Source organism: Nannospalax galili, unplaced genomic scaffold (assembly GCF_000622305.1).
Source record: "Nannospalax galili isolate Female #2095 unplaced genomic scaffold, S.galili_v1.0 scaffold1009, whole genome shotgun sequence".
Lineage (NCBI taxonomy): Eukaryota > Metazoa > Chordata > Mammalia > Rodentia > Spalacidae > Nannospalax > Nannospalax galili.
Window position 1 is genome coordinate 840515 of NW_008360054.1, and position 25845 is coordinate 866359.

Below are 25845 nucleotides of genomic sequence, written 5' to 3' on the forward strand. Positions count from 1 at the left end.
AGTTTGTATTCATGCTCAGATGCCGAGGAGCTCAGAAGGTGGGCGACTGTGACCGGTGATAGTCATGTGTATAGAGATTAGAAATGTATGTGAAAACGTCTCAATGTCAATAGGCTTGGAATGAATTTTTCTGTATGAAACTGTGTGTTTTTACAATGCAGTGGAGATCTTTTTTAAACGTTGGAACCTCATTTAATTTTATGTCTTATAGAGTTTATAATGAGTAAAAGATTATATAAGGGTAATAATTCATCTGTAAACCTAGAAATGTACAGCCAATTTTGAAAGAGATGTACCCTAGCTCAGAAAAATGTTATTGAATAGGTTAATGCTGTTGTAATGAAATGCTTCTTTTAATTAAAATTAAAAAAAAAATAGTCAAGTTAAAAAAAAAGTATATCTTGAAAATATAGATGGTTTGTACACTTCAAATATGTTGGTTATACCAGAAATGCGTGACAACTATAGGATTTAAGTTACAAGCAATAAGTTCTCAAGAAATTAATACTGGTCAAAGATCATGGGAATATTTTTACATTTTACTGAAAGTACAATGACTACTAGAATATGAAACCTAGCAGGAACTCGGGGAGAAAATTAAAAATCTAATTCCAAGTACCTAATATTTCTTATTATCTAAACAACAGCATGATATTAAAAGAAATCTGCATTTGAGTTGCCAATTTCATATGAATGAAGTTTGCTAGAAATTAACTCCAACTAAAAACAGCTTCAAACATCAAATGAAAAGTCTGCAAGGCTCAGATTAAATGTGGAATATTTCAGATGAAAGTAATAAAATACAATTTTTTTTCTTTATTGAATGTAACGAAGTTAACAATTCTTGAAGTTTCAATAATTAAATTTCATTTTTCTGAATGTTTTTATGTTATCTTTCTCTTAGTGGTGCAAGCTGTTTGCCATAGCGTAGTCTCTATAAAGTATTTGTCTGTTACCATTTGGATGATACCAAAATGATTTTAATTAACTGTATGTGTACTTTTTGCTGTAACACTTAAGCACATAAATAGACATCTATTATTTTTCCGTTAAAACAAGAGTACAATAGTTTTCTTCTAACTATCAGTATTGTATTTTAAAAAAGGTTAACATTAAAAACAAGAACCATAGCTTTTCTTGAAATAAATAAGCTTCTTGCAAATCTTGTTTCCTTCTTCTTCTTCTTCTTCTTCCATTTTTCTTCCAGTTTATTCAGAAATTTCTTTAATTTCTGATAATGAAGAAAGCTGCTTCAATGAATATTTTTGGTAAAGAGTAAACCCTGTTTCAGTATGTCATAGTCTACACCAACAGGAACATTGGACTGATATGGTACAATTCTATACTTATCTGGGATTGCATAATCCTTGTTTTTACCATTTTGGCCATCTACATTTTCACTTGTATATTCGTTCAGATCATCAGCGTTCTCAGCAGATTCAGCACCTGGTTCTGTATTTTCCTCGTTTTTAGTTCCATTTTCTAATGCTGCTTCATTTTCTTGCTCAAGTCCCTTGATCTTGTCCAACTTTTTAAGTTTTTTTAAGCGCTGATGCACTCCCATCTTTTTTCACAGCTTTATCTTAATGCTCCTTTTCCCCATCAGAAGACACATCACCTAAAATAGCAAGATCAGGCTCATTGCCTACTGAACTGCCACTTTCTAGCAGAGCTGCTTCTTCTTCTGAATGGACAAGTAACTCATCTTCAAATTGAAGAAACATACTAGGTTCTTGTTCTGTCTGGTCATCCTTTGTATCTTTCTCACATTTTCACCTGATTACTCCTCTTGTTCTTTACCTTCAGCTGTACTTTCAGTCTTCTGAGTACCATCAGTTTTGGACTTCTTATCACTTGGAGATCTTTTCCATCTGAAGAATAAGCTCTTTTCTGAGATTTAACTTTTTTCAGTAAATCAATGCCTCTGTTAGGAATCCTCAGCAACAGTTTTTTGTATTTCTCAGACAAGCCAATTTTAACACATCTCCCCTGAAACCAAAGAGCTGTCTTCAGACAATGATCAACCATTGCCATTGCATCTTCTCTGTTCTCTATCTCAACAAAGGCCTAACTTTTCATCCTCATCAATATGTAATTCTTTATTTTCCCATAAGGCTCAGTAAGCTTGAGGACAGCACTGTTAGAATAGCCAGAATGGGGTAAATTGCTGGTTTATCACATGACCAAGTTCTTGCTTTTGATCAAACTTCTGATCTGGCTTTCCTTTAGGTTTCTTTATTCTTTTAAACTTCTGGGACAAATGAACTCTCACTGGACTCCCAAATACTAATGCTGGTGTAGCTGTATAATAATCCACTGCAGCCTGAGCATCTTCTGTAGTTGCCATTTCAATAAATGCCTCATTAATTTTATCTCAAATCAAATGATTTGAAATGACTCCAAATGATTCTACCAGTTGTAATAGTTGATATCTCAAGGTTTTTCCTCTCTGAAAATCCATGATGTGAACAACTCAGCTGGCTTCCACTCTACCTTTTTGCATGCGTTTTGATCCTTGTAGGTTCCCATTCCCAGCACCCAGATTTCCTCTTGGTCCAACTGATGGTCTTCCAAAATGAAATGAGAGAAGTGGAGGTCCCAGAATTCCTGGTGCCAGGTTTGTAGACTGTGGCAGCATGAATGGATCACCCATTGTGTATTCTATACCATTATCAGGATTCCATTCTGGATAGATTTCAAGAAGAACCTGGCATCAATGACTGTGACTTTCTCCATTGATATGTTGACTCTAGTCCTTATTAGAATGTATGGCAAATCACATATAGAACACAGATAGTGATAACCTTTGGTAAGAGATCATGGAAGTCTTCAATATTGCTACTTGGAAGAGTGCTCCTCTTTTTCTCAAAGAGAGCTCTCTCTTGTATGGGGCCAGGACCACATCCCATTCTCTCATTCTCACTGTCAAATTTATGATAGTTATGCAAAGTCTCACCAAGAAAAAAAAGACTCATCCTTATACCTTTCTCCATCTCTTAATCTGTCATCTTCATAATCCACTCTGTCATAATAACCACATTCTTAAGAGCTACTTCCATGGTCATAATCAAGCACTGGGTTGAGACTACCTCTTATAAAGTGCCTTTTATTCTTCCCAATCATCCTTAGGTACTCTGTATGGTGGCTCCCGTGTAGCAGATCTGTCATCTCTACCATAACTCAATGTAGGATATTCTCCAGTTCCCCTCCTTTTAAGCTGTAGAAGGATTTTGGGGAAATTCTCAGGAGTAATATTTTTCTCTGGATAAAAATGTAGTTCATTTAATGTGGGTCTCTCCCTCCCCTTGAGGGCCATTGGCCACTGATCCATGAGGACAAAGGGAGAAGAAGTGACAAACGGGGTCAGGATGGCCAGTGAGCATGATGGAAAAGACTTTCTGGGGAGTCAGAGTCAGTGATACAGCTCCGTTTATTCAGTGGGGGTCAGGGAAAATATAGTGTGGAGGCAGCAGTCAAACTTCAGCTGATAGGTGCTCATAGTATGCTTTATTTACATGTGGTAGGGGGATCCTATCATCCGACTATAGGGCAATGCCTAATTATCATATAGAAAAAACCTGGGGGCAGTTTTATTGCAGGTAACTATGCCAAAGGTCATGTTCCAAATAAGGTCAGGCATCTGTACTTGGTGGCACTTTCCAGGTAAGTCAGGCAGAGAGCAGGAGGCCCCCGCTGAGAAAGGGAGTCCTTCCATATAACACTGAGCCCCTTAGAGCTATCTGGACATGGTGGACTGCAACCTTAGCAGCAGCGTCCCCCAATAATCTAAGTCTCTAGCAAAGAGACCAAAGCTTACCAAAATATTATTGGCCTGGTCTGCATCTCCATGGTGTTGAGAAGACAAAGGGAGTGGACCTCTACTTCCAATGTTAAATATAGACTGCAAATTATGGGAAGAAGTACTAGTAGAAGACAGCGCACTATGAGCTCCTTGTTGATTCAATGAACTCACTCCAAAATTCATTAAATTAGCAAGGCTTAGCAAGTACCCTGGTTCATCCTTCCAAGAGATGCTGGCATACTTAAAGACTGGGGAGCAGCAACAAGAAGGCCTATTCCTGCTGCAGACAGGCCATGCTATGATCCTGTGAGACACTACTGAGAGATAACTACTGGAATGATGTGGACACTGTAGAACTATCTCTTGTCTATTTTATAGACTTAAAAAATTTAAGACAGCCAAAAAGGAAGCTCGAACTAGAAAGCTAAGTTATCATTGCTTTGAAAATGGTAATGCCAAGAAAAAAGGATCAATAAGGACTTTAGAACCTTCTTCAAGCTGAGAACCAGCAGACAATGTTAGGGGAAAAGAGAGGGAAAAGAGAGATGCCTCCCGCCAATAAAAATTTTTTTGAAAGTACTTACCAATTCTTCTGCAGCCTCAACACTTCCAACCTACTCCACTCCCACCCTGTCTCCTGTTGGCCTTGGACCAGGCCCACTCCAATTCCTCTGCATTTTATCGCTGGACTAGCTTCCAAACCCAAACTAGCTAAACCCTTGAGCATAGATTCCACTGGCTCATGATCTTTCTGATGCAGACCAGTCCTCCTACAACCCTGACCACTCTACCTACTACCTTGTCTCACCAACTACCTTGAAGAGTTCATTATCCTGAAAGAACCTGAAACACACACCAATTTATTTTTCATACCTGAGCAAGAAGTTACCAATCTATATAAACAGAACCAAAATTCATTTAAACAAAGGCACAATACAAGTTCCCACCAGATACACAATGAACAAAGAACATCCATATGTCCACAAACAGCAGTGCAAAAGTACAAATAATATGAAAACCAAGAAACTATGTCCCAAACAAAACCCACTAATCCTACAGAAGTGCACTACAATGAGAATCACCCTGAAGAATTCCATGACACATAATTTAAAAGAAAAATCATAAACATTATCAAAGAACTTCAAGAAAACACAGACAAAAAACCCCCCAAAACTAAAAAAACTCAAACATGTGGAAGCCCAAGAATATGCAAATATGCAGCTTAATGAAATATCAAAAACAATTCAAGACTTGAAAAATGAATTCACAAAAGAGACAAGAATATTAAAGAAAAGTCAAACCAAAATGGACATGGAATTGAAAAACTCCAAAAGTCAATTGGAAACAACAGGAGAAAGCCTCACAAGCAGAGAGAATGAAACAAAAATCAGAATATCAAGACTAGATGACAAAAGTGAAGATCTGGACACCTTAAGCAAAGACTATGAAAAAATTGAAAAAGACACAGAAATGGAAAATGCAGGACAAGTGGGACAACATGAAAAGATCAAATTTATGTATAATAGGAATACAGGAAGGAGAAGAATCTCAGGCCAATGGCATTGACCAGATCTTCAACAGGATTATAGGAGAAAACTTCCCTAAATTGGAAAGACATACCTATACAGATTCAAGAAGCACATACACCAATTAGACAAGACCAGAACAAAAACTCCTCACAGAATATCATAGTAAAAACATTAAAATTTCAGAACAAAGAGAAGGTACTGAAAGTAGCTAGAGAAGAACAACAGGTTACATATAAAAGAAAACCCCATCAGAATTGCAGCTAACTTTTCGATGAAAACTATGAAAGCCAGAGTAGCCAGGATCAAAGTATTTCTGGTTCAAAATGACCATGGATGCCAACCCCAAATACTAGCAAAACTATCTATCATAGTCAAAGGGGAAAGAAAAATTTTCCATGACACGAATTGGCTGAAAGTATTCATGTTCATCAATACAGCCCTACAGAGAATACTTGAAACAGTATGGAGGACATAAGATATGAGGGAATATACCCAAAAAGCTACAGGAAGAAAAAAAGGAAGGTATGATAATGGAAATATAAAGTAGGACTACCAACACGAAGTAGCTAAAATGACAGTATCCAATACACATCTTTCAATAATAGCCCCAAATATCAATGTCCTCAACTTCTCTGCCAAAAGATAGGCTAATGGAATGCATCAAGAAAGAAAACCCATCATTTTGTTGTCTTCAAGAAATCCATCTCATCTTCAAAAATAGACACAGGGTGAAAAGATGGAAAAAGATACTCTGAGAAAATGACTCTAAGAAGCAAGTAAGTGTTGCAATTCTAATATCTGACAAAATAGATTTCAAATTAAAACTCAGAAGAGATAAAGAGAATCACTTCATTCTAATCAAAGGAACAACTGATCAAGAAGATATTACAATCATAAACATATACCCATCCAAATCTGGTGCACTTTCATAAAAACAGGACTATAAAATGCAGATTAACCCCAATTCAGTTATACTAGATGACCTCAATACCCCACTATCTACAATAGATAGGTTAACTGGACAAATAAACAGAGAGATATCTGAATTAAATGATATCTTACATGAAATGGACCTAACAGATATCTACAGAATATTCCACCCAAGCACCAAAGAATACACTTTTGACTCAGCACCTCATGCAAGTTTTTCTAAAATTGACCACATTCTGGGACACAAAACAAATCTCAACAAATACAAAAAAAAAAAGAAATAATTCCATGCCTTCTATCAAATTATAGTGCAATAAAGCTTATAATCGACACCAAAATAAGCTGTACTAACTACACAAACTCGTGGAGATTAAACAACACTCTCCTGAATCATGAATGGGTCAAAGAAGAAATTAAGAAAGAAATATAAAAAGTATTCTGGAACTAAATGAAAATAATAAGACAACACAACAAAATCTCTGGGACATTTTAGAGAATTCTTAGGCCTTACCAGATCTCAAGTCACTCTCTGCTTCCTGTATCTGCTTGAAGATGTGAGATCTTAGCTTCTGCTCCTCCTTCAGCCATTTTTGCCAACATACCTCCCCACCCTGATGGACTCTTGCCCCCGTGGAATTGTAAGGTCAAATAAACTCTTCCTTTTGTAAGTTTCCTTGATCATGGTGTTTCTGTCACAACAACAGCATAGTAACTAATACAGTCAGTGGTACCAGAGTGTGGGCTATTGGCTGTGAAGAACCTGACCATGTAGGTTTGGGGAAGAATGTGGAAGACTTTGGAAGCTTGGGCTAGAAAAGTAGTTGATTGCTGTAAGCAGAGCTTAACAGGCCATTCTAGTAGGTACCTGGAAGAAAATAATGCTGAGAACAATGTGGCCAGAGGGAAATAAGGACTTAAGCAGCAACTGGGATATTTTGGCAGAGTCTGGCTGGAGTCTTCCAAGAGCCGAAAAGGTTACCCGAGGCTAAGTTGAACAGCAGTGGAGTAATTTCTTTGCCAGAAGAAATTTCAAGACAGCCTAATATAGAAATGGTGACACAGCTGTTAATGGAGAATATTATGGAGATCTACAGTAAAAAAAGAGCAAATGGGGAGTGCTGGGTTCTGGCCTCCCTCTGGCGTCCAACTAGCAGAGGGCCTGAGAACCCAGGGGACAGCCTGATAGCCTTTGGGTCCTGCCTCCACACGGTGGTGAACTTCCCCTAATTGTGTCTTACCATCCCCCTACCTGGGATTTTTGTAAGGCCCCAGGGCAGATCTGGCTTTGGCAGGGTAGGACTGAGATTTTAACCAACAACCTGAGAGGGTGGGCTTGGACCTCCATCTCCATCTGGGTAGATGCTCAGAGCTCAGCAGACTGCCAGAGAATGCTGGGTTCTGACTTTCCCCTGGCCTCCAACTACCAGAGGGCCTGAGAACCCAGGGGACAGCCTGATAGTTGCCAGATCCTTCCTCCACATGATGGTGAGCTTCCCCTAATTGTGCCATACCATCCCACTACCTGGGATTTTGTGAAGCCCCTCCCAAAGCCCCAGGGTAGATCTGGCTTTGGTAGGCTAAGGCTGAGATAGCCAGAGAGTGCTGGTCCCCCTTTGGCCTCCCTCTGGCATAGGGTTGAAAATGCACAGGACTGCCTAAGAGAGCCTGGATCCTGGCCCCACATGGTGAAGGAGGCCTGAGTGTACCTGACTGGAACCTGAATTGGACTTCTGTGGATACCCCTGAATATCTGATCTGAAGCCATCAGTTCCCTCCAAAGTAAACCTGAAAGAGTCTGACCAACCAGATTTACATAACCAATAAAGAAAGGATTTAGGCACTCAACTTAATTCTCATATCAGAATCATAAAAAACAAAAGAAATTCACATGCCAAAACCACAACAAAAGAATAATAACCAATCCTGTAGAAGAGTTCTACAAGGAGAACCCAATAGAGATAACCCAGCACACTGAATTTAAAAGAACAATCATAAACTCAATCAAGGAATTCAATGAATTTAAAGAACACACAATCAAACAAATCAAAGAGCTAAAAGAAGATAGAGATAAACTTCCGAATGAATTCACAAGAGAGATAGAAACATTGAAGAAAATTCAGGCAAAAATGAAGAAGTAAGTGCAAAACTCAATAAGCCAACTTGAAACAACAGGGGAAGGCCTCACCTCTAGAATGAATGAAATGTAAAACAGAATATCAACACTGAAGGATAAAGTTGAAGAATTGGACCACTCAAGCAAAGAGTATGGAAAATTTTAAAAAACACAGGAATGGAATATGAAAGAGATGTGAAAACACCATGAAAAGATCAAATCTACAGATCATAGGAATAGAGGAAGGAGAAGAATTTCAGGTTAATGGTGTTGACCAGATCTTAAACAGGATTGTAGAAGAGAATTTCGAGAAATTAAAGAAAGACATCCCCATAAAAATACAGGAAGCGCGCAGAACACCAAATAGACAGGATCAGAAAAGAAACTCTAGTAAAAACACTAAATGTACAGAACAAAGAGAGAATACTGAAAGCAGCAAAAGAAAAACAACAAGTCACATACAAAGGAAAGCCCATTAGAATTACAGCTGACTTATCAATGCAAACTATGAAAGCCAGAAGAGCCTGGACCAAAGTATTTCCAGTTCTACATGACAATAGATGCCAGCTCAGAATACTATACCCAGAAAAAATGTCTATTATAGTTGAGGGGGAAAGAAAAATCTTCCATGACACAAGTAGCCTGAAAGAATACATGTACACAAAGCCAGCCCTTCAAAGAATACTTGATGCAATACAGAGAGCAGAGAGACAAACAACTATACCTCAGGGCAACAAAAGAAAAGGAACAAAGATATAATCTAGGAAACACAAAATTACACAGAGAACACAAACAACAACGACTACACATCTATCAATAATAACCTTAAATATTGATGGACTGAGCTCTCCAGTCCAAAGAAACAGGCTAAGTGAATGGATTAAGAAACAAAATCCATCTCATTGCTGTCTGTATGAAACCCAATGTCACCCTCAAGGATCGGCACTATCTTAAGGTAAAAGGATGAAAAAGAATATTCTAAGCAAATGGCACTAAGAATCAAGCAGGAGTTGCAATTCTAATATCTGACAAAATAGACTTCAAAGTAAAACTAATCAGAAGAGATAAGGAGGGTCACTTCATTCTGATCAACAGTTAATCAAGAAGATATTATAATCCTTAACACATATGCACAAAATTCTGGTGCACCCAAATTCATAAAAACAACACTACAGGACCTTCTTAAAAACAATACTACAGGACTTTAAGACACAGATTAACCCGAACACAGTAATAGTAGGGGATTTCAATATCCCTCTATCTCTATTAGACAGGTCAACTGGACAAAGAATAAACAGAGAGATGTCTGAACTTCATTATCCCACTGTCTCCATCAGACAGGTCAACTGGACAAAGAATAAACAGAGAAACGTCTGAATTAAATGATACCATACATCAAATGGACTTAACAGACATCTTTTGATTATTCCACCCAAACACTCAGCACCAAACACTCGGCACCTCATGGAACTTTTTAAAAAACTGAACACATGCTGGGCCACAAAACAAACCTCAACAAATACAAAAATATTGAAATAATTCCATGCATGCAGGTACAAAAATATTGAAATAATTCCATGCATTCTATTGGACCACAAAGCAATAAAGCTCAAAATCAACACTGGACGAAGCTCTAGTCACTACACAAACTTGTGGCGATTGAACAACACACTCCTAAACAATGAGTAGGGCAAAGGAGAAATTAAGAAAGAAATAAAACAATTCCAGAAATTCAATGAAAAGGACAATACAACACAACACAACCTCTGGAACACATTAAAAGCAGTCCTAAGAGGGAAGTTTATAGCTCTAAGTGCCTACATTAAAAAATTAGAAAGAGTCCAAATAAATGACCTAACACTGCAACTCAAGACACTTGAAAAGCAAGAACAAATGAAACCTAAATCCAGCAGAAGAGAAGAAATAACAAAAATCAGAGCAGAAATTAATGAAATAGAAACAAAGAAAACAACACAAAGAATCAATGAATCTAAGAGCTGGTTCTTTGAAAAGCTAAACATGATAGGCAGACCCTTAGCCCAGTTAACCAAAAGAAAGGAAGAGCAAATCCAAATGAACAAAATCAGAGATGAAAGGGGAAACACCACAACAGACACCCAAAAGATCCAAACCATTATAAGGGATTATTTTAAAAACCTATATGCTACTAAATCTGAAAGTAAAATAAATGGATGGATATCTGAAATCATGGGAACCTCCGAAGTTAAACTAAGAAGAGATCAACAGTTTAAAAAGACCCATAAGGAAACTGAAATAGTAATACAAAGCCTCCCAACTAAAAAAAGCCCAGGCCCAGATGGACTTACAGCAGAATTCTACCAGACATTTAAAGACCTCCAACCAATATTACTTAAATTATTCAAAATGATAGAAACAGAGGGAGAGCTTCCAAATTCCTTCTATGAAGCCAGCATCACTCTAATACGCAAACCAGGTAAAGTCACAACCAAAAAAGAAAACTGTAGACCCATATCCTTAAAGAACATAGATGCAAAAATTCTCAACAAAATACTTGCAAACCACATACAGACACACATCAAAAAGATCATTCACCACGAGCAAGCAGGCTTTATCCCAGAGATGCAGGGATGGTTCAATATACATAAGTCAATAAATGTCACTAATCATATAAATGGAGTCAAAGACTAAAACCACATTGTCATTTCAATAGATGCAGAAAAATCCTTTGACAAAATTCAGCATGCATTTATGTTCAAAGTTCTAGGGGGAATTGGACTAGAGGGAACATACCTCAACACAATTAAAGCTATATACAATAAACCCATAGCCAATATCATTCTAAATGGAGGAAAACTGGAAGCATTCCCATTAAAATCAGGAACCAGACAAGGATGTCCACTATCTCCACTCCTTTTCAACATAGTGCTTAAAACTCTTGCTAGAGCAATAAGACAGGAGAAGGAAATTAAAGGAGTGCTAACTAGAAAAGAAGAGATCAAACTATCACTTTTTGCAGATGATATGATGCTATACCTAAGAGATCCCAAAAGTTCCACCAGAAAACTCCTAGAATTGATCAACACTTTCAGTATAGTGGCAGGTTATAAAATCAATCTACAAAAATCAGTAGCCTTTCTATATACCAATAACAAGCAATTAGAGAAAGAATACAGGGAAATACTCCCATTCACAATTGCTGCAAAAAATTGAAATATCTTCGAATAAATCTGACAAAAGACACCAAAGATCTCTACAATGAAAATTTTAAATCATTAAAGAAAGAGATTGAAGAAGGCACCAGGAGATGGAAGGACCTCTCGTGTTCATGGATTGGAAGAACTAATATTGTTAAAATGACCATCCTACCAAAAGCAATATATAGATTCAATGCAATCTTAATCAAAACCCCCATGACATACTTCACAGAATTAGAAAAATGCATCCTTAAATTCATATGGAAGCACAAAAGACCCCGGATAGCCAAAGCAACACTGAACAGAAAGAGTAACTCTGGAGGATTACTATACCAGATCTCAAATTATACTACAGAGCCATAGTCATAAAAACAGCATGGGAGTCGCCCTAAAACAGACACATAGATCCATGGAACATCACTGAAGATCCAAACCTGAGTACACACAATTTCAGCCACCTGATATAAAGACAGCATCTTAAAAAAATGATGCTGGCAAAACTGGATCTTCACCTGTAGAAGAGTGAAACTAGACCCTTATCTTTTGCCTTGCACAAAAGTCAACTCCAAATGGATCAAAGACCTCAATGTGAAACTGGAAACTCTGAAACTATTAGAAGAAAATATTGGCAGTAACTTACAGGATATAGGTGTAGGAAAGGATTTTCTAAACTAGACAGACGTTTCTCAGGAATTAAGGTCAGCAATCAATAAGTGGGACCTCGTTAAACTAAAAAGCCTCTGTACAGCAAAAGAATCAAAAAAGAGAAGAGAAAACCCACAGAATGGGAAAAAATCTTCACCAGTGACACATCTGACAGCGGTTTAACATCCAGAATATATAAAGAACTCAAAAAACAAAAAAAAATCAAGAAACCAAATGACCCAATTAAAAGATGGGCTAAACATCTAAACAGAGTTCTCAAAGGAAGAAATAAAGATGGCTAAGAAACATCTCAAAAATTGTTCAACATCATTAGTAATTAGGAAAATGCAAATTAAAACCACCCTTAGTTATCACCTTACCCTAATCAGACTGGCTAGGATCAAGAGAACAAATGATACCAAAAGCTGGCGAGGATGTGGAGAAAGGGGAATTTTCATACACTGCTGGTGGGATTGTAAACTCGTGCAACCTCTATGGAAAATAGTGTAAAGACACAACAACAACAAAAAAAAGAAGAATAGGAAGAAGAAGAAGAAGGATGATGATGATGATGATGATAATAATAATAATAATAACAATAACATCTATAGGCAAATATCCTTAATGAGTAGAGATGCAAAGATACCAAAATACTCACAAACTACATTTAGGCCTACATCAAAAAGATCATTCACTACAGTCAAGTCAAGTTTATTCCAGTGATGCAGGGATGGTTCAATATATGTAAATCACTAAATGTAGTAAAACATACAAATGGGCTTAAAGACAAAAATCACATGGTCATCTCAATGAATGCAGAAAAGTTCTTTGACCAATTCCAACTTGTATTCATGTTAAAAGTCCTAGAAGGAGTTGGTCTGGAGGGAACATACCTTAATATAATTAAAGCCAACAACAAACCCCATAGCCAACATCATGTTAAATGAGAAAAACTGGAAGCATTCCCATTAAAATTAGGAACCAGACAGGGTTGTCCACTATCTCCACCCCTTTTCAATATAGTGCTTGAAACTCTTGCAAGAGCAAAGTGACAAGTAATCGAAATTAAAGGAGTACTGTTTGGAAATTGAGAGGGCAAATTATCACTCTTGGCAGACAATATGACTAAGAGATCCCAAGAATTCCACTAGAAAACTGTCAGAAATGATTAATACTTTAAGTGGCAGGTTACAAAATCAACTTACAAAATTAGTAACCTTTCTATATACCAATAACAAGCAATCAAAAAAAGCATTCAGGGAAAACTTCCCATTCACAATAGCTTCAAAATCAGTTTAGGAATAAACCTAATCAAAGACATTAAAGATCTCTGCAATGAAAAATTCAAATCTCTAAAGAAAGAGAAAATGCTAGGAAATGGAATGAGCTACTGTTCTCATGGATTGATAGAGCCAATATTGTGAAAATGACCATCTTACCAAAAGCAATTAATAGATTCAGAGCAATCCCAATCAAAATACCCATGACATTCTTCACAGAGCTTGAAAAAAATCATCCTAAAATTCATACGGAATCACAAAAAACCCTGGATAGCGGAAGCAATCTTGGGCAAAAGAACAACACTGGAGGATCAACATACCAGATTTCAAACTATATTACAGAGCTATAGTCATAAAAGCTGTGTGGTACTAGCACAAAAAAATAGACACATAGATCAATGGAACACAATAGAAGACCCAAACACAAGTACATGCAACTTCAGCCACCTGATATGAGATAAAGGTGCCAAGAATGCACACTGGAGGAAAGACATCTTCAACAAATGGTCCTGGCAAAATTGGATCTCCACCTGCAAAAAAATGAAATTGGACCCTTATATTTCACACGGCACAAAGGCCAACTCCAAATGGATCAAAGACCTCAATAAAAAATCTGAAATTCAGAATCTGCTAGAAGAAAACATAGGCAGCACCCTCCAAGATATAGGCATAAGAAAAGACTTTCTAAATCAGACACTAGCTCAGGCACTAAGGTCAACAATCAGTAAGTGGGACCTCATTAAATTACAAAGTTTCTGTACAGCAAAAGAAAGAACCAAGGAAGGGAAGAGGAAACCCATTGAGTGGGAGAAAATCTTTAACAGCTACATATCCGAGAGAGGATTAATATCCAGAATATATAAAGAACTCAAAATCAAAGAAATAAGGAAATAAATGACCCAATAAAAAGATCAATGATAGACCTCAACAGAGAGTTCTCAAGTGAACAAATAAAAATGGCTAAGAAGCACCTTAAAAAGTTCTCAACATCCTTAGTAATTAGAGAAATTCAGATAAAAGTCATTTTAAGATTCACTTGGAAGTATGGAGGAAATGTTTCCTCTGAGTTGACCCTCCTCTTTGTAGAATGGACATTGGTTCAAGTCCATCTCATGGGGTCTCCATAGCTTCCCTGAACAAGAGGACAGGTGACTCACCACAGTTACAGGACATTTTGAGAGATGTCCCATAGTCCTCTGGAACTTAGTTGACCTTGGAGGGCAAGGAGCAAAAATTGTCCTTTAAGTCCCTCTGACCAGATTAGTACAGGCCTCAAAGTATGGCTGTTAAACATCCAATAAGGTTAGTTCCACCAGTCTGGTACTTTTTTTTGATCTTTTTGAGACAGGGTCTCCCAGTTCCAGCTGTCCTGGAACTCACTATGTAGACCAGGCTGGCCTTGAACTCACAGAGATCTGCCTGCCTCTGCCTCCCAAGTGCTGGGATTAAAGGCTTGTGCCACCCCCAGTCTGGTACTTTTAATTACCATGTGCCATGTAGATAAAACTTGAGTAAAAAACCAAATGTCCTCAGATAAACCTTGACTATATATATATTTTATTCCTTAAACTAGTTGACTAAATTATGTCCTTAGAAAATTTAAGATTATGTGTATATTATTTCTGTCTCATCCTTTATATATCATAACAAACGTACACAGATATTCATCACTTGCTTAGGCTTTCTCGTTTTTTTTCCTGTGTGTTTTGGAAAATATCTCCATTCCCATATCCTTTTAACAGCCTTTACATTTTGATTTTCTTTTTTTAATAATTATAAGACATAAAAACATTAACAAACAAATTTTCCATATGTTGTGAGAATTCTTTTCCTTGGGTACTAAGCAATGCTTATTCCCTTCTAAGGTTCTAGTGTCAAACCAATGTTTGATGAAAGTTTTACTAGGGAACCAATGAATTTACTGAGCTTACTTACCGAGATAACTGAGGGATTGCTGAGGTGTATGTATGATCTGAGTGTATGCACACTGGAAAGCCTTTACACAGCATGGGTCAAGCCTTTTCTTCCTAGTCTTCCCCAGATTGTACACTTTAGCCCTCCCCAAATCTAGGAGATCCTGTGTGATTAGGGCCAAATTACATAAAGTTGGTTGGGAAGAGTGGCTGGACACTCCGGAGAGGGTCCAATGACCCTGTTTGCCCCTCCTTTAATGAAAGGTCACAACCGACAACAAGCCTAATTGTGACGATGTTTAGCAATCAGGCACTGCTTAAGTCATGATGATGGTAGTTATTTCATGCAGAAGAGACTACTGAGCAGTATCATCTTATTTAAAGGACATGGAATTTAAAACTTTACCCAAGTCAGACAGATCAAGAGATCAAAAGACTCCAAATGCTGGTGAGGATGTGGAGAAAAAGGAATGCTCATTCACTGCTGGTGTGAACGCAAACTCATGGAACCACTATGGAAAGCAGTGTGGAGAACCCTCAAAAAACCAAAAATGAACCTACTATACGACCCAGTGATACCTCTCCTTGACATGTACCCAAAGGATTCATTCTCCTCTAGAGAGACCTGTATATCCATATTTGTTGCTGCTGTCTTTATAATAGGCAAGTAATGGAAACAACGTAAATGTCCCTCAATTCAGGAACAGATAATAAAAATGTAGTACACTTACACAGTGTAGATCTACTCAGAAGTAAGAAAAGATGAAATTATGAAATTTTCAGGTAAATGGATGGAACTAGAGAATGTTATACTAGGTGAGGTAACACAAACACAGAAAAGCAAACAATGTATGTTCTCCATCATTTGAGAATTGTAGCACCAATTCCTTGTATGTGAGTATATAAATACTGATGTAACACCAGGAGCCAGAAAAATGGAAAGGATACATGGAGGTAAAGGAAAAGAAAGAGCCTGAAAAGGGGAGAGTAGGGAACAGATGTCTCAGGGGGAAGTGAGGAAAGTGGGAGTGTTTGGTAGGGAGGAGAGGAGGGAGGGACATGCAAGGGGCTATGGGGGGGCTGAGGAGAGGGGGATGGTGAGAGGTGGGTGCTATTGGGGGGAGAGGATAATGGGGATGTTTGAATTGGGGGGGGGAGGAGGTAGATCATATGGTGGGAGAGAGAGTAGAAATGAATGCATCTTGTGAAGCTAGGGAAACCAGAGGGAAATGTGTAGCCGCCAACACCCCCTGAGAAATTCATATATGGTGCCTGAACATTAATCCATATATATACCAAGGGGCTGTATGGCAAGGATCACAGTGTCAGACAGGAGAGACCTCCCTTTGGGTGGTTCATCAGAGAGGTCCAAGAGACTGCCAAAATAACACAAGCTCTTGATTATCTCCCAGAACTGGATGATAACCCTACTACAAAAGACAGGATATATTTTGGATACAGGACTTGGAACAATGGAGCAGGAACTGACTTGGAAGCCTTCTACCTGAAGTTTTACTCTCATGGTTCTGGAGGATACTAAGCTTAGCTCATAAGGCATAAAAATCAATCAATGATTCAACCCAGTCTAAAGCCTAATAACCATAATGACCAGCAGAGCAAACTATCTCTACTGGTCTGGTAGTGGCATTGTTATCTGGGGGGTAATCAACAGTTATCTAATTAGAATTAAAGCCCTCTCAATGGGAGTGAACTCATGGGTGGCACTGTAAACACAGCCAAATACACATGGCTGGAGAGGTCATAGATCCTAGAGAAAACCCTATGTTTGTCATATTTCTAGTCATGTGAAATTTCTTACCATATGCTAAATATGGTTCCCTATATTTATAGACAGACAAGTATAACATACACTACTTTCAAGGAAGCTTCCTTTTGTAACAGATGGAGGCTGCTTCAGAATTCACAACTGGTTAGACACAAGAATATACATCTGAGAGATGCCCAGTCCTAGCTGACGTATCTACAGTGGAACCTCTACACCTAAGACTCATGGAACATAGAGGAGCAAGGGGGTAGAGAGAAAACTAGTGCATGCCTCAACTCTCATCAGTGAAGCATCCTTATACAACAGAGAGTGATGCACACAAAAGGCCACAACTGACCAACTTTTAAAGAATAAGAGACTGTGGAGTTTGTGTCCCTGAACAGGGTTCCTATATCAAACCTCATCCACCCATGGCTCAAGGACCATTGAGGAAGAGGAGGCAAAAGATTATAAGGGCCAGGGTTGGTCTATGAACATAGGGAAGCAGAGGCTTTCAGGTCACTGGAAGCTTACACATGTGAACTTATGGCAATGATTGCGTCGAGCACAGGACCCATGCCAACTCATCAGACAAGGGCCTAGAATGGAGTAAGAGAAATGGGTGGTAAGTCGGCCCTAGTCTGGGAGCTATTGGAGACTGATCAGTACTGGGTGAGGGTGAGTAGGCCATACCAGTGATCTCTAGATAGGCTGACTAGACTCCAGTGGATGAATTTGTGCTGAAGAACATCTGCGTACAAATGCTTGACTGGATAGGACTTAACATATATGACAGAATACATGAAGTCAGGTGTGGGGTTGGGGCAGGGGAGGGGATCATGGTTGGGAGGGTGTCTAAATATGATTAAGAACTGTTGTATGAAATATACAAAAGCTCAATATTTTTTTTTAAGTATTTCCCATCATTTCGAGTGTCTTTGTAGGAATTTCCATAGTTATGCCTAGGAAATTGTGATTATTTTTTCTAATTAAAACATTAATTTTCTAATAAAAATTAGTCTGCCACAGTCAAAGTAGGAAGCTCACAGTCTTCTTAATAAATCTTTATGAGTTTGAGAGATAATTCATACTACTTTCAGACTTATTTCAAATCGAAATGTAATCTAGAGCTGTTTCTTTGGGTATTTGTCCACATTAAAAGGACATCCTTTGTATTCTTTGAATAAATCTTTACAATAAGAGTAAAAAATATAATAAAAGGGTCTGGGGAGATGGCTAAGTGGTTAAGAACACTGGCTGTTCTTGCAGAAGACCCAGGTTTTAATCCCACACCCACATGGCAGCTAACAACTGTTCACAACTCCAGTTCCAGGGGATCCGACAGCCTCTTCTATTCTCCTCAGGCATTGCATGACATGGATCCGCTTACCTACATGCAGGCAATACACACATATACATAAAATAAAAAAATAAGTAAAATTTAAAAATATAATGAAATAGACTCAAATTTTCAACATCAGTACATGGAACCAATGTAAAAATTATGGCTGGGGGATGAAGATCTACAGTAGAGAAATCACCTAGTGTGGGCAAGGCACTAGATTCAATTCCTAGCATTGTAAAAGATAAAAATTATAATTGAAGTACTAAACATAAGCTTTCCATTGAAAAGCTTTGAAACATACACTTTTTACTCAAAGCCCTTCTTTCTTTAGGATAAACACATTTCAAAAGCACAATAGTGACTTTTGTCCACTTGAGATGTGATTAGAAAGTCTTTTTATCTTAAAACTAGTAGACTCCATTTTAAGAGCATACATTTGCATAAATTTGTGAAACTATTAAACACAATTGATAAATAGGTCCCACATAAGTCATACCTTCCTCCACCTACATGTTCCATATTCCTTATGATTTGTATTGCAGTGGACCTTGGCACAATTGATGAACCATTGTGGATCCATTATTTTTAGTAAATACTCTGATTTACATTATGATTTACATTTCCTTCTATATATTACATACACATAACAACATGCATCTATGACTACCCTGAAATTCTACTGTGCTCCAGGATCATACATGTATGCCTATGTAACTTTATTCCTGAATATACTGGATGGTAGAATTTGCAGTTATCCATGGTCTTTAATCTCAGAGAATGAAAGAATATCCTACACATTCTCAGAAAATCGTAACTGTGACTACAGTTAACAGAATAGTTTAATTGTTCTGTAATTCACCTCGTGTTTCAGAGCCATAGAATCCACCCATGTAACTTCTGTCCTCAATATTTTGGGTGATTAAAAAGAAGGAAATATGGTTCTTCTAATGTCTTCTGCCTCCAGGCTGTAAAGAATATACCACATAGTCTTAGAAAATTACAAATTCAATACTATGGACATAAAATGTATCATGGCAATTTTTTTGATCCACAGATTCAGCATGCATAAAGAGATAGTATCTGTCCTTGAAAGTGAGATGAGTTTCTTGCATACAACAAAAAGATGTTTTTTTTTTTCTTATTCCATTTACCTAGTCTGTGTCTTTTGACTGGGGAGTTCAGTCCATTAATATTTAAAGTTATTAAGGAAAGATGAGTATTGAATCCTGTCATTTTTATTTCCATTTATATTTCTTGATATAACTGTACTTTTCCACAGTTATACCTTCATTGGATTTCTTTCCATAACCCCTTGGGTATAGTCATTCCTTTCTTAAGCTCTTTGTGTTGCTTCCAGAACTCTCTGAAGGGCTGGTTTTGTGGACATGAATTCCTTCAGCCTATTTATGTAACGGAAGATTTTTCTTTCCCCTTCGACTATAATAGACATTTTAGCTGGGCATAGTAATCTGTGTTGGCATCTGTGGTCATTAAAACTGGAAATACTTTGGTCCAGGCTCTTCTGGCTTTCGTGCCATGGGGAATTTTTTTTTCTGGTCCTGCTGTTTGGTGTTCTATATGCTTCTTGTATTTGTATGGGCATGTCTTTCTTTAATTTGGAAAATTTTCTTCCATGATTCTGTTGAAGATCTGGTCCATGCCATTATCTTGGGATTCTTCTCCTTCCTGTATGCCTTCATAAGTTTGGTCTTTTTATGGTGTCACATAATTCCTGCATATTCCATTCTTGTGATTTCTTAAATTTTTCATAATCTTTGCTTGAGTGGTCTAGTTCATCCACTTTATCTTCCAGTCTTGATACCAGTCTTGATACTCTGTTTTCCATTTCATTCATCCTATTGGTGAGGCTTTCTCCTGTCATTTGTAATCTACTGATTGTTTTACTTCCTTCTTCATTTCAGCCTAAGTTTTCTTCAATATTTCCTTTTTCTGAATTCATTCAGAAGTTTATCCCTATCTTCCTTCAGTTCTTTGATTTCTTTTTTTGTGTGTTCTTTAAATTAACTGAATTCTTTTATCATGTTTATAATTGTTCTTTTGAGTTCCATGTTCTTCATTATCTCTAGAGGGTTCTTATTGTACTCCTCTAGAGGACTATTGGTATTTGGTGGGGATATGTTATTTTGGTTTTTCCTGTTACTATTTTTTCTCTGTGATTTTGACATGTGGATTTCTTTTGTAGTTTCCGATTCTTGTGTGAGACTCAAGCCTTCATGTTTAGGTCTGCTTTTTTTGTGAACTTTACATGTCTTTGTGGTTTACTTTTTGGGCATGAAAACCTGGTTTGTCTAAGCTTCCGGTTCTCTCTTTTGTTTTTATATTGGAGTGGTGGGATTGCTTTTGTCTTCAGGAGTTCCCACAGAGGCCCAATTCAGGTGACGGTCAGATGTTTTCAGGGTTTCTCCTAAGGTCTGGATCCCTCCAGGAAAGATTTTTGGCCTCAGGAATTTGGGAGTTGGACTGGCCTTGGAGCTGGGCCCAGGAAAGATGCTGGTCTAGGGCAGCTTGTGGCCATGCCACCCTGGGATGTAAAGGCAGATGGGGGTGGGAAGTGGCCCCAAGGGCTCCTAGGGACTGTACTGAGGAACTGGGTTGGTCTGGATGCAAAGGGTGAGGAAGGGGAAAGGTCAGGCCCCATGTCTGGCAAAGAGGCTGGTGGGTGGTGCAGGCCCAGTGAAGTAGAGGGAGGTGAGGGAGGGGCCAGGCCCAGAGTGCTCCTGGGGATGGAGAAGGCACTGTGTTGGTCTGGATACAAAGGATCAGGAAGCAGTGGTGTTTCCCCATGTGTCTGGGGCACCAAGACAAGGAATGGGACAGGACCCAGGCTAGGAGGAGAGACTGGATGGGGAGATGGGAGGGTGAATGAGACTGGGGGAATCAAGGCACAGATGGCGAGATGGACTTACTCTGGAGAGAGGCCTGCAGGTCCAGAAGACCCAGGGAAGCAGAGGGAGGTGAGAGTGGGGCCAGGCCCAGAAGCAGTGCTCTTTCTTCAGGGCACCACACTCTCTAGAGCAATAAAGGACTGAAATGTAGGAGAGGAGGTTGGAGCTTCACAATGTCCTTCAGGGTTCCACACTCTCTAGGTCGACACTTAATTTTTTTTTAAAGACAGTTTATTATAAATTTTGACTCCTACAGTTCTGCTGTGATGCTTTAACATTTATATTATTTCTTACTATTTTATCTGCACTCCAAGCTTGCTAAACAAAGAATCGCTCTCTGTACCTGTGAAGCTTCACTCCATGATCACATAAAACACACACAGAATATTTTTAGTATTTACAAAACACATGAAATCTGTCCAGCCATTTTGATTTAGATGTTTCTTTGCCTTTACTGAGATCAACAAAAAAGCTAAATAATAAGCAAGATTTCACTTCAGCAGTGCAAAGGATGGCATCAACCAAACTTCGTTAAATGAACAGACAAATTATAAACATGGTCACTGTATTAGTCAGGGTTCTCCAAAGAAACAGAACCAGTAGAATGAATATATATGTATAGAGATTTATCAGCTTAGCTCACATGATAGAGTCTGAGTAGTCCAACAATGGCTGCACCACACTGGAGAGGCTGAGAATCCATAGTCGCTCAGTCCACAAGGCTGAATGTATCAGAAGTCCTGATCTGGCGATGAAGGTCTGACAAATTCCGAAAGATCAGCTAGTCTTCAGTCTACAGCAGCAGCGAGATGAACTCACCAGCAAGAAAGAAGGCAAGCAACAAGAAGCCCGGAGTTCTCCTCTGCCTTGGCCTTTCATACAGGCTGCCATCAGAAGGTAACACCCACATTTAGGGTGTGTCTTTTGGCTTTAGGTGATCCAATCAAGAAGAGCTCTTTCATTTCAGTTAATCCCAGATCCAATCAAGTTGACACCCAGGATTAGCCATCACAGTGATAGACAGGCTATTCCCAAAACTCAGCTCTCCCTTAGGCAAAGGCTCCTGTTCCACTTAGGATAATTCTCAATTAATGAAATCCACTTCCAGCCACAAATGTCAGGTTATCTCTCTTTATGCACATCACAGCCTGGGGCATTCCCTTCCACCTTCAACCTTTGCCTAATCTATTTCTTCTTTTCCTGCCCTTCACAGTTGTCTCTCTGGACCTTTGCAATTCCACTGGTATGACAGGCCCAATTGGTGGTCCCTGACTGGTTTACATTCTCTATTATCAGCTCTATCATGTAGCTCAGGTTTTAATATTAGATTGTTTCTCAAGATAGCATCTGTCTCTCAGTCAGATAAGGTGACAAAATGGGATTTCTCTTCACTGTAGTTTCATGAATCAGAGTTACCATGTTCTCACTAAAATCCACAGCTGAACTTAAGGCTCATGATACCTTGGGATGTTCCTGAGGAGAAGATTGCTTATCTTCTGTCTTGTATGTGTATTATAAGTGGATTTTGAGTTCATGCTCTCTGCCAGGGAGTGGCTAGACTGAGACAGTGTTCTTGTTCCTTCTATGATTTTTTTTCTTTTTTCCTGCTCCTTTTCAGCATGATTTCACTTCTTATGTGAAATTTCAATTTCTTTCTTTTTTTTTTTTTTGGTCTTTTTGAGACAGGGTCTCCCTGTAGCCCCAGCTGGCCTGGAGCTCACTTTGTAGACCAGGCTGGCCTTAAACTCTCAGAGATCTGCCTCTGCCTCCTGAGTGCTGTGATAAAAGGCATGCACCATCATGTTTGGCTTATTTTTGGTCGTTGCTATCAGTAACATTGATATAAAAGACATTGTATTGAATTCTGTGTTGTACTTGTGTTGCACTTGGTAAGTTAACTTACAAATGGTCATTAGAATGTTATGGATGCAAAATAAACTCACAGAGATCTGCCTGCCTCTGCCTCCCAAGTGCCGGGATTAAAGGTGTGTGCCACCACGCCTGGCTATTCTTACTTATACTTCAACAATTACCACAAAGACCAATTTATTCACAACTTTTTCAAGTAAATATTTTATAAATCTTCATCTTAGAATTAGAAGATCAGACAAAAGGGAAAAATAGACTTCTTTTTCTACTATGGTCATATGTCTATCTGTAATTTCCATATCAAATTTGGAACCTAACATGTAAAGCCTCAAGTTAAACATCAAAAAAATGTTCATAGCTAATGAAATATTGTAAAATATTCAAATTCACTCTTGACAAATTGTAAAAGTTCTAAATTAAATCTACACTTTTTTGAAATGTTTTTAATGGCACAAGTTATGTATGTAATCATTATTAATAGAAGCAGTCATTTCAACTCTCATAAAACTTATTCAGTGACTCAAGCACTCAGAAAGAATTAGGTGAAAAAAGTGTCCTAGTTATTTTCTACTGCTGTGATAAAGCACTCTGATAAAAAAATAAATTCTGAAGGGAAGGCTTTATTGAATTTTATACTTCTAAGTTAAGGTCCATCATTGAGGGAAGCCAGGGCAGGAACTCAAGGTAAGTACATAAAAGCAGAAGCTAAAGAAGAGACCATGGAGGAATGCTGCTTATTGTCTTCATCCACTGGGCAGTGCTCAGTCTCCTTTCTTATACAATCCAGGACCACCTGCCCAGGAGTGTCATGACCTACCTTGGGCTAGGCCATCCAGAATCACTCAACTTTCAAGAAAATGCCTCACACGTCTGACCACAGGAAAATACAGTAGAGGTAATTCCCCAATTGTGATTTCCTCTTCCTAAGTGTGTAAAGTTGACAACCAAGCTAACCATGACAAAAATGATTTTATAAAACATATAAATTCAGTCAGGTACTAATTGCTTTTACATATAATTACATTTATCAGATTGTGGTTACCAAGAAATCTGGGACTGTGCTTCTGCTATTAGATATCAAACCAGAAGTTGTATATATAATCTTAGCATATGTCCCCTTGGTAACAAAAGGAAATATTGCAACTTTTAAGCAACCTTCCTTAAATTATAATCCAATCATTGAATATATTTATGATCCCTCTTTCTCACACACAAAAAGAAGTATTTTAATGAGATTGGTGAAGAAATTTAAACATACATATAATGTAGATATATTAAAATTAACTTCAGAAAGTTGTGTTTACTATTGAATTAGTATTTTCTATGAAAATGCATATTAAGCACACACATCTAGCTTGAGATAATGAAGTAACTGAGACAACCAACATCAAAGACAAAATGTATATTAGTTCAGAGTCTAGGATGTTCATATGCGTAATGAGGCAGCCACATTGGTTGAACCCTTGACACCTGCTGATAATAGTAGTTTATAGAGTAAGCATAAATTAAGAGCAAAAGTTGAATTTTGAAGGAAGGGAGATTTAAATTCAAAAAATTTTATAACCATAGATTAGGGCAGCTCTTAAGCCTCATCAGAAAATATTCTTCTCACAGAACATGACAATAAACATAACTGGCCAAGATGTAAAGAATAAGAGATGGCTGAATGCTCAAACTTAAATGAGAAACCTGTGTGATACTCTCCTCCAAATCTCAGGGATCATTGCAGAAGATGGCGGCAGAATGATTGTAAGTAAATGATTACAAAGAAACAGTGTTTTCTAGACACAATAGGGCAGAGGCACATATGAACTCACCGTCATTGTGATAGCAGTCACAAGACTAGCACAAGCTCAATCAGATAAAAATGACAGCATGTAGAGTGGAGGTGGGTATTATGTTCCACCCATAGCTGAGGAGCTAATGGCGATTGATAATTGCATGGAGAGGGAGAGGTAATTTTCTTTAAGAGTGTGGTCCCTGGTAGGTTGACTGTTCCAGTGGATGGCCACAACCCGGAATATATGGGCAGCACAAATAGGACACAGTAAATTTAAAAATTAAAAGGACCTAAGGTTGGCTAAGTAGGGAAAGGGGCTATAGGGGCAGGGTAAGGTGAATATAATCAAAATGAATTGAATGAAATTCCCCAAAAAACTGATTTAGAAATACACAGTCTAGAACCAAACCTCCCACTACTCTCCACGTTGTACACATTCTACTATAACATAATACCATCAAATCTGAGGACATCTAACATTTAACTTGTGGATTATGGAACATTAACCATATTCAACTCACAGCAATAGCCAAGAATGAGGCCATTATTCTCTCAGAAATAGTGCCACAAACAAGCTATATTGATCAGATTTTGGATGATGAAATTAAGTAAGAGGAAAACTGGGAAAATCTTATGTGATGCTGTTGACTCTGTATGAAGACAAGGCGCAAACAGCCATGATAATATAGGGAAATGAATTAAAGAGAAGTTAGGAGTAGTAATAGTGAACCACAGTCAAATTTCTGCATAGTCAACATGTGGGAATAAGAAGAGAAACAGTGATGATCTATT

The 25845-nt window shown here is 38.0% G+C and overlaps 1 pseudogene; it reads right to left on the reverse strand.

The window, feature by feature from the left end:
- Positions 1-1096: 1096 nt before the first annotated feature.
- On the reverse strand, positions 1097-25096 carry LOC103726541 (annotated as a pseudogene).
- Between the last annotated feature and the right edge of the window lie 749 nt (positions 25097-25845).